The sequence below is a fragment of the Mesocricetus auratus genome, unplaced genomic scaffold, assembly GCF_017639785.1.
Source record: "Mesocricetus auratus isolate SY011 unplaced genomic scaffold, BCM_Maur_2.0 Super-Scaffold_100037, whole genome shotgun sequence".
Classification (NCBI taxonomy): domain Eukaryota; kingdom Metazoa; phylum Chordata; class Mammalia; order Rodentia; family Cricetidae; genus Mesocricetus; species Mesocricetus auratus.
In genome coordinates, this window is record NW_024429215.1 from 12,974 (window position 1) to 20,791 (window position 7,818).

A 7,818-nucleotide genomic window follows, 5' to 3' on the forward strand; every position below is an offset into this window, starting at 1 on the left:
TCTAGCCTCGACCTCCCACGAGCTGGGATTACTGGCGTGTGTCACTACGCTTTGATCCTATGGGTTTTTAATGCAAAACAGAGTGAATCAAGAGGCTTGGGAACGCTGGAGGGTGTTTGCCCTGCAGGCTCCAGGAATTCAGCCACCTGAGTGCGGGGTCTGACAATTGGGGCTAGCCAGAAGCTTCCCAGCAGGAAGAGGCGGGGCGCGCGCCAAATGTAGGGGAAAAGAGCACGCGGAACGTCTCGGCCTTGGCGTCCACCACACTGCCGCGTACTCTCCCTACTCTCCTCTATGCCAGTCGTCGGCTCCGAGCTGCACTCCGCCGCTCAACAGCAGAGCGCGGAGGCACCGCGGCACGGGGAGCTGCAGTACCTGGAGCAGGTGGAGCACATTATGCGCTGCGGTTTCAAGAAGGAGGATCGTACGGTCACGGGCACCTTGGCGGTGTTCAGCATGCAGGCGCGATACAGCCTGAGAGGTGACCGCGGCTGATCCCCACTAATGGGAGGGACTGCGGGAGTACGTCCGGCGGGCTGGGCACGCGGAGGAGTGGGGCTGGCGGCCACGGTTAGTTCTAACCCCGGTTCCAAGAGTCCTAAGCTCCACGTTCCCTCCCTGGAGCCTCTAGGTGATAGCTACTGCAGGTTAACCAGGTCCCAAAGGCCACTTGTCCTTAAACCCCCGTTAGGCCGTCTCTCCCGGAGCCAGTTTCAACTAGTCGTGCGTCCCAGAGGGACGGAATGGAGGAAACCTCTTCTGAGCTTTTCCAAACCTTGCCCCGAGGACCCGGGGTTTGCTCCTCCTCTTCCTTTGTAACTTTTAAAAATTGGAGCGAAAATGGTTTGGGCGGTGCTAAAGAGGCGTGGAAAAGGGTGAACCAATGCTCAAGGCAGAAACTGTGGGGTTTCCCCCAACAGCCTTGTCTTTTAAAGAGGAACCCAGAGGATGTGTAAGCCTACAGAGTAGCCCCAGAGAAGAAGCGCTCTTTTGGGGTTGCTGCTCATCAGGCATCAAGCACAGGACTGCATAGGGGACAGGACTTCCTAGGTTTTGGAGATGAATGGGTTAAGGTGGCCTTTAGAATGAATGAGCAGCAACCTGACACTGTCGTAGAAGAGTAGCTTTGAATGAAGTATTCTTAGTCTCAAACATGTTTTGGAACTAGAAACTTTAGCAGCTACTGCACAGATTAATCCAGTGTGCAGTGCCTCCTGCAACAGTGGACTCTGATGAGCCACATACCCAGTTTTTAATCCACTTCTTCCGTTTATACTGTAGACAAGTTATTTTACTTCTCTAGTCTTCGTTCAGCTTTCCTGTATAGATGTTAATGATGTAAGTATTGCTCTCTTAGAAAACATACTCAGGCTGCAACTCTAGCCTAAAGCCTTTCCTCTTTACCTTGTCTGTTGCCTGCCCCCACCCCTTTGTCTTCTGTATTGCCTTTGGGTTCCCTGTGGCCATTCAGAGGCATAAACAATTCTGTTTTTATGTTCTAGGTCAGTTTGCTTCCCAAACACCTGAAAACTGTTTTTCAGTTTTTAGCCGTGTAATATCATCTCTGCCTGGAACATGGTGAACTTGGGTATGGGATCCTCTAGGTTATATCCTAGGCTACATTTTGGGTGTTACCATTACACACCAGTGACAGCATTCGCAGTGGCTCAGGAGTGGGTGGGGGCTCTTTCTGTTTGCCGTATGGGTACCCCCTGTGTCAATACAGAACTATGGTTTCACTGACTCATATGTAGCTGGGTGGGAGTTCCCAGTTTTCCTAAAGCTCTCTGGGGTTTTATGTCCCAGGCAGTTTCTCTGCACAGAGAAAGCTGGATGATGGCTTGCTGTATTTTACCACATTTTAACGGTTACAAACTGTTTTTCAGATGAATTTCCTCTGCTCACAACCAAACGAGTGTTCTGGAAGGGAGTTTTGGAGGAGTTGCTGTGGTTTATCAAGGTAAGGGTGGCGTTGCTGTTGGAAGCTGCCTGTCTGCACAACTGAAGTTTTAGTTGTCAGTCAAGCCTGTAGCTGTTACCTGTTCCCACTTTACTGGCTCATTTTCTAGCTCTGGCTTTAGATGCTTGTCTCTCCCATGCATCCTGCTTTCTTCACCAATCTGAGCACATTGGGATAATCCTGCCCAGGCCTCTTGCACTTGCTATTCCCATTACCTGGTATCTTTTCCTTTCATGTGGAGTATGGTTCTCTCCCCTCCTTCCAGACAGCCTTGACCTTCTCCTAGTCACCTCTTTGTTTCTCTTTATAAGGACACATCAGCTGATCTATAAATCGGCTTTCCCTCTTCTGGATGGGAGATACATAAGTACAATGTACTGTGAGTTCCCCAAAGGCAGAAAATGTACTTCTCCTATTTCCTCTTGTATCTGAGGACTGAAATATAGCCAGCCACACAGTAGGTACTCAGCATATATTGATTGCTGACTTGATAGATACCAAAGAATTAAGTAGGCACCTTGATTATATTGGAGTAGCATAATGACAGATGTTAGTAGACTCAAGTTCCTTCTCTGTATCCTGGCCCAGAAAAAGTGAGTTTCTGTCCAGTGCTGGTTGAGAATACTCCAAGTTCTGGGCCATATTACAAGTTCAACCCCTTCTTTAGAGTGCTTGCAATGATGTCTCAGTAGATAAAGAGGGTTTGTTGTACAAACATGTGGACCTGACTTCAATCCCTTGGAGGTATTTAGAAAAATAAAGGGAAGCCTGGGGAGATGGCTCAGTGGGTAAAGGCACTTGGCCACACAAATCTGACAGTCTGAGTTTGGATCCCTTGAATCCGCACATAAAAAATCCTATTTGGCCCATGTGACGGCACAACCTTTAATTAACCTCAGCACTGGTGAGGCAGAGGCAGACAGAGCTCAGTGAGTTCCAGGCCATCCTGGTCTACTAAGCAAGTTCCATGACAGCCAGGAATGTTACACAGAGAAACCCTATCTTCAAAAGCAACAAAAGAAAAAAGAAAAACCCTATTTGGTAGTGCCGTCTAATCCCAGTATTTTTATGGAAGATGGAGATGAGAATGTAATGGAGCTCAGGGCTAGCTAGCATGGGTAGGAGATGCAGCAAGGGAACAAGAGAGACACCCACCTCAAATAAGGTAGAGGGTAAGAACCAGCTCCTCCATACATGCACCATCATGACATGCTTACACATATATGCATACATACATACATACATACATACATACACCCAAATATTTTTAAAAGCTGAAGGGAATAGAAGAAATGCCTTGAGGAAATTTCTAATAAATGTAGTGCCTGTACAGGCAGAACACTTCTCAAGGATTTGGGCAAGGGCCTGTGGATTGAAATGAAGACAAAAGGCAGCAGCTCATTCATGCAAGGAGAATGGCATTTATTGTAACAGGAGGGGAGCATTATATACCAGTCTGCAGGCACAGTGGAAAGCTACCAAGGTCAGAAGCTCACGTTTCCAGAGCCCTCTGGCAATAAGGATGAGGGGATAATAGGAACTTGAATTCAGACAATAAGGATGGGCAGAAAACTTGCATACGGGCCTAACTGGAAGGAGGGGAATAGGATATGCTTGCTCCTAGTCACAAGATGGTCAGCAGTCCCTATGGGGGTGGGTCCAACACTAATAAGGAATAAGACTATTCTATGATCCCTCAGAAGCTTGCCCAGGACCAGCCTGCTTTTTATCCAACTTCTTGACACTTCCATGTAAAGGAGTGCCCCAGACCATGGCAGCTTTTGGGATGAAAATTTTCGTAACTGATGTTGGATACAAGATCCTCTTTTACCTCCACAAAATAGGCAGAGGTACACTTATTTGCAGCAGCAGGTTCATAAATGTCTTCCAGGCCATCACCATCTGCCACAGGGACTCCAGGTGGGTAGACTTTAAAAACAAAACATTCAAGCACAGTTGTTTCTTCCTATGCTTTTGTTGCATTCTCAATATTCTCATGAGTATTTATAATCTCCTCTATGTGACTCAAAAATTGGGATACAGAAACCTGACAAGCATTCAAGACTGTGGCTACTGCTATCTTTGTCTTCACAAAACTGGCCATATCCTGCATTCTGTGTTCCTCCCATTCCCTGTTTTGGTGGGTCTCTTGGTATGGGCCAGTATACCTAGTGTTCTCAACTTGTACAGGCACAAGCAGAGAGTGTAACATACACCCAGAACAAAAACTTCCCCAAGATCTTCCATTGAGTCCAAGGCTATAAAAACCATCCATCTTCAGTCAAGGATATTTGTTGTCTTTTATATATTTGCCTGCTTTATTCAACTGTTTCTGGTGTTCTTGCATAATCCTGTCTAGTTTCTGTAAACATATCTATAGTTATCTCTGGGTGTTTCCCAGCTGTGACTCCCTTTCTTCTCATGACTCACTATTCTATAGCATCTACTCACTGTGTTCCCTGGAAGAGAAATTTATAAGAGCTTGATATAATTAAAAACATGAACTGAAAGTCTCTGCATGGTTCTTGATTATTCCAATATACTTCAGAATGGTATGTGCACTATGGAATAGTCATCATGCAAGAATACTTCTGTGCATGTACAAATGTTTGGCTTGTAACATGTATATGTTTTTATGCATCTGTATTTAGGCAAGTGCATTAAATCCTAGTCAAATTGAGTTTTGTCTGTTTCCTGTAATGTTATTGTTGAGTTGTTGGTGAGATACTGTAATCTACAAAGGCTACATAAAAATTATGAATGCACATTTTAGATTTCTGAAATAAAACTTAATGTGGCCACAATAAACCAATTATTAAACCATCTATATTCTTGGTTTCTTGATAGTTTAGGGATTACCTTGTTAAATAAAACTTACTTCCCTTTTATCTGTTTCTATTCTTGTGTAAGTTTCTGAATTTCCTGAGAGTCAAATGAACTCGAACTCTATCAATCAGTATCTGAAACCTGCAACTTGAAAGGTCACATTTTATGAAGCAATTGAAGAAAACATACGACCGGATGTCTGGCTTTGATGTTTCTTAAAGCTTCCTCTATTTCTTTGGTAATTCCCCATTCTGTGATTCCAAAACTAATTCTGAAAGTCAAATTGTATATATCACTCTCTGTCCAAAATGCTCTTAGTAGACATTATGTGTTATTTCCAACAACTTCGGTTTAAACACTGATGTTTATCTTGGCAATATTTTTATTGTCAGACATTCACTCTTCAGTGAATTACCCAAATTAAACTCTCTTCATGCAGAGTCCACATGTAAGTATGATATATTCAATCTTAAACAGGCCTCTGATTACTATCCTATAACTAACGATGAGTGGTGACATGTGACATTTCAGAGCACAGACGACCACAACTGTTTCTTAAAGTTGTAGTATATATCCACAAGCATTACTTTAACTTTACATTTAAAATTCCATGTTTTTGCTTCCTGGGATGGGGTAGTCTCCAGAAGCACAGGGCTCAGTTGAAATCTATGTACTAGAGTTATGGAGCAAGAGAGGTTAAGGAATATAACACTCACATGCTCTCTTTATTTTTGCTCTCTGTTTTTATTAGTTTATTTTTAAATTTCCAGTCCCAGGTCCCCTCCGTCCTTTCCCCCCACTACTCCCTACTCCCATATACTCCATGGAGGGGGTAAGGCCTCACATAGGAGGTTGACAGGTCTATGCTATCATCTACTTGAGGCAGGACCAAGGCATCTCTACACCCCCACATCTCTGTTCCTAGTCTTTGCATGGTGTCTCTGCATGTAGAATGTGCTCTACTAAGTATGTTTGTATATCAGTGTTAGGTATTAGACCCACTTCCAGTGGCCTGTATTGGCCCAGTCACATCATTATCACATATTTTTAGGGAGTTTTGTTTGGTCTTATGCAGATTTCCCATTTGTAAAATCTGAGTCAGTTATCTCTTACTAGCTCAGGCCAGCTGAATCTGTGGGTTTCCCCATCATGATCTTGACCCCTTTGTTCATATCATCGCTCCCCCATCACTTTAATTGTACTCCAGGAGTTTGGCCCATTTGTTAGTTGTGGAATTCTGCATCTGCTTCCATATGTGTCTGGAAGAGGGTTCAAACTTCTCTGGGGTTACCTCACTTAGGATGTTTTTCTGTGGTTCTGCCCCTTTGCCTATGAATTTTAGAATGTTATTGTTTATTACATCTGATAGGTACTACAATCTGTAAATATGCCACATTTTCTTTATCCATTATACAGTTGAGGGGCATCTAGGCTGTACCAGGATCTGACTGCTACAAATAGTGTTGCTATTGATATAGTTGAGCAAATGTCCTTGTGGTATGAATATACTTCCTTTGGGTATATGTCCAACAGTGGCATTGCAGGGTATTGAGGTAGGATGATGCCTAATTTCCTGAGAAATTTGTACAAGGCGATAAATATGGATCTATCTGCAGTCTTCTGCATACCCCTCCTGTGTTTCCAGGGCACAAGTTTCATTCAGTGGTTCACATTCCTCTCATTCCTGTCATTCCTCCTCAAACCACCTCTTTCCTTTGCCTTCCCCTCAAGGACTTAAGTCCACTAAAAATTCACTTTCCTATCATTACTTGGCACCTCCTTCTCCATCTCTATACATTGACCTATAGTTGACCTAGCCTTCCCAGTGAGAGTCCTAGTCCTAGTTACCCATTTCATTTCTGAATCAGCACCAGATAATAGAAATAAACTAAAAAAGACTAAGGAAAGGTTCCCAAACTCCCATATATGTATTGGTAAGATTAGATTTTAAAGTTTTCAGTGCCCAAGAAGAAGCAGTGGAGTCCTCCAAACAGATGAAGATACAATGGGAGGGCCATGCTCTAATCCTTAGTAGCTGCCCTGAGGCCACACAAGGAAAGTTGAAATTCACAAGGATCCTTCCCATTGGAGTTGAAACCCAAGTCATCTCCACTGGTATCCTGCTAAAATTTCAGGCAGGAGGATAATTTGCGAATATATTTCCTGGACCCTCAGCCATCAACCTGGACACTTGAAATCAGAATGCCTGCATTTAGGCTCATCCTCTCTGCTGCACCATGGAGGACCAGCTTTACCAACACTAGAGCTGAGACTGTGCCAGCCTTCAAATTACTCAGTCTGGTTGAGGGCTAATGTGGCCTAAACTTGGTGATGCCCATTGCCTTCTTCAAGACTAGGGTGATACTGCAGGTAGCAGGTGAATCCATTACATTTCTTTTGGACATGTGAGCTACCTAATCTGTTTTTATCTCTCACTTGGGTCCCACAGTTCCCTCTCTAATTCCTGTCATGGGAATGTATGGGACTCCCTCCATTCCGTTTCAGTAAAATCTGGGACTGATATAGCTGAAAAATCTGTCTCACTTCTGCTCATCTACTTATCCCTCAGATATAATAACATTTGATGACTAGGGTAATGGTAGCTCATTAGTTCATTAAGTTTCCTGATAAAATCACAGATAGGTATGCCTCTCTTATAGGCATCATAGTCATAGATCAACAGGTTTCAGATGTAACGTCAGATGCCCAGAGTTTTAAATTTCTCTGCTCGTTTTCTAATACTGTTCATGCTTTTTAACATAAAGCGATACTCTTTTTCTACAACACCAAGATGTAACTCTTGTTGCTGCTGTCTTAACAGATACCTGCAGTTTCCTGGAAAAAAGCGCTGCTTCTGTATCAAAACTTCTGGTCTGATGAAAATAGTCTAAAGAGCCTTTTTCAGCATATCATGCAGTTCACTACTACTGCTTAGACCAAGGCCAACCCACAGAGTGTCTTCCAGACATTACGAACACCTGCATCAGATCTCTATCCACTCAAGTGGGCACTTCTTCAGAATGCTTGGTCTG

At 43.6% G+C, this 7,818-nt stretch overlaps 1 pseudogene; it reads left to right on the forward strand.

Moving 5' to 3' along the window:
• The first annotated feature begins 294 nt into the window (after positions 1–294).
• Positions 295–4,438, forward strand: LOC101832515 (annotated as a pseudogene).
• Positions 4,439–7,818: the final 3,380 nt, after the last annotated feature.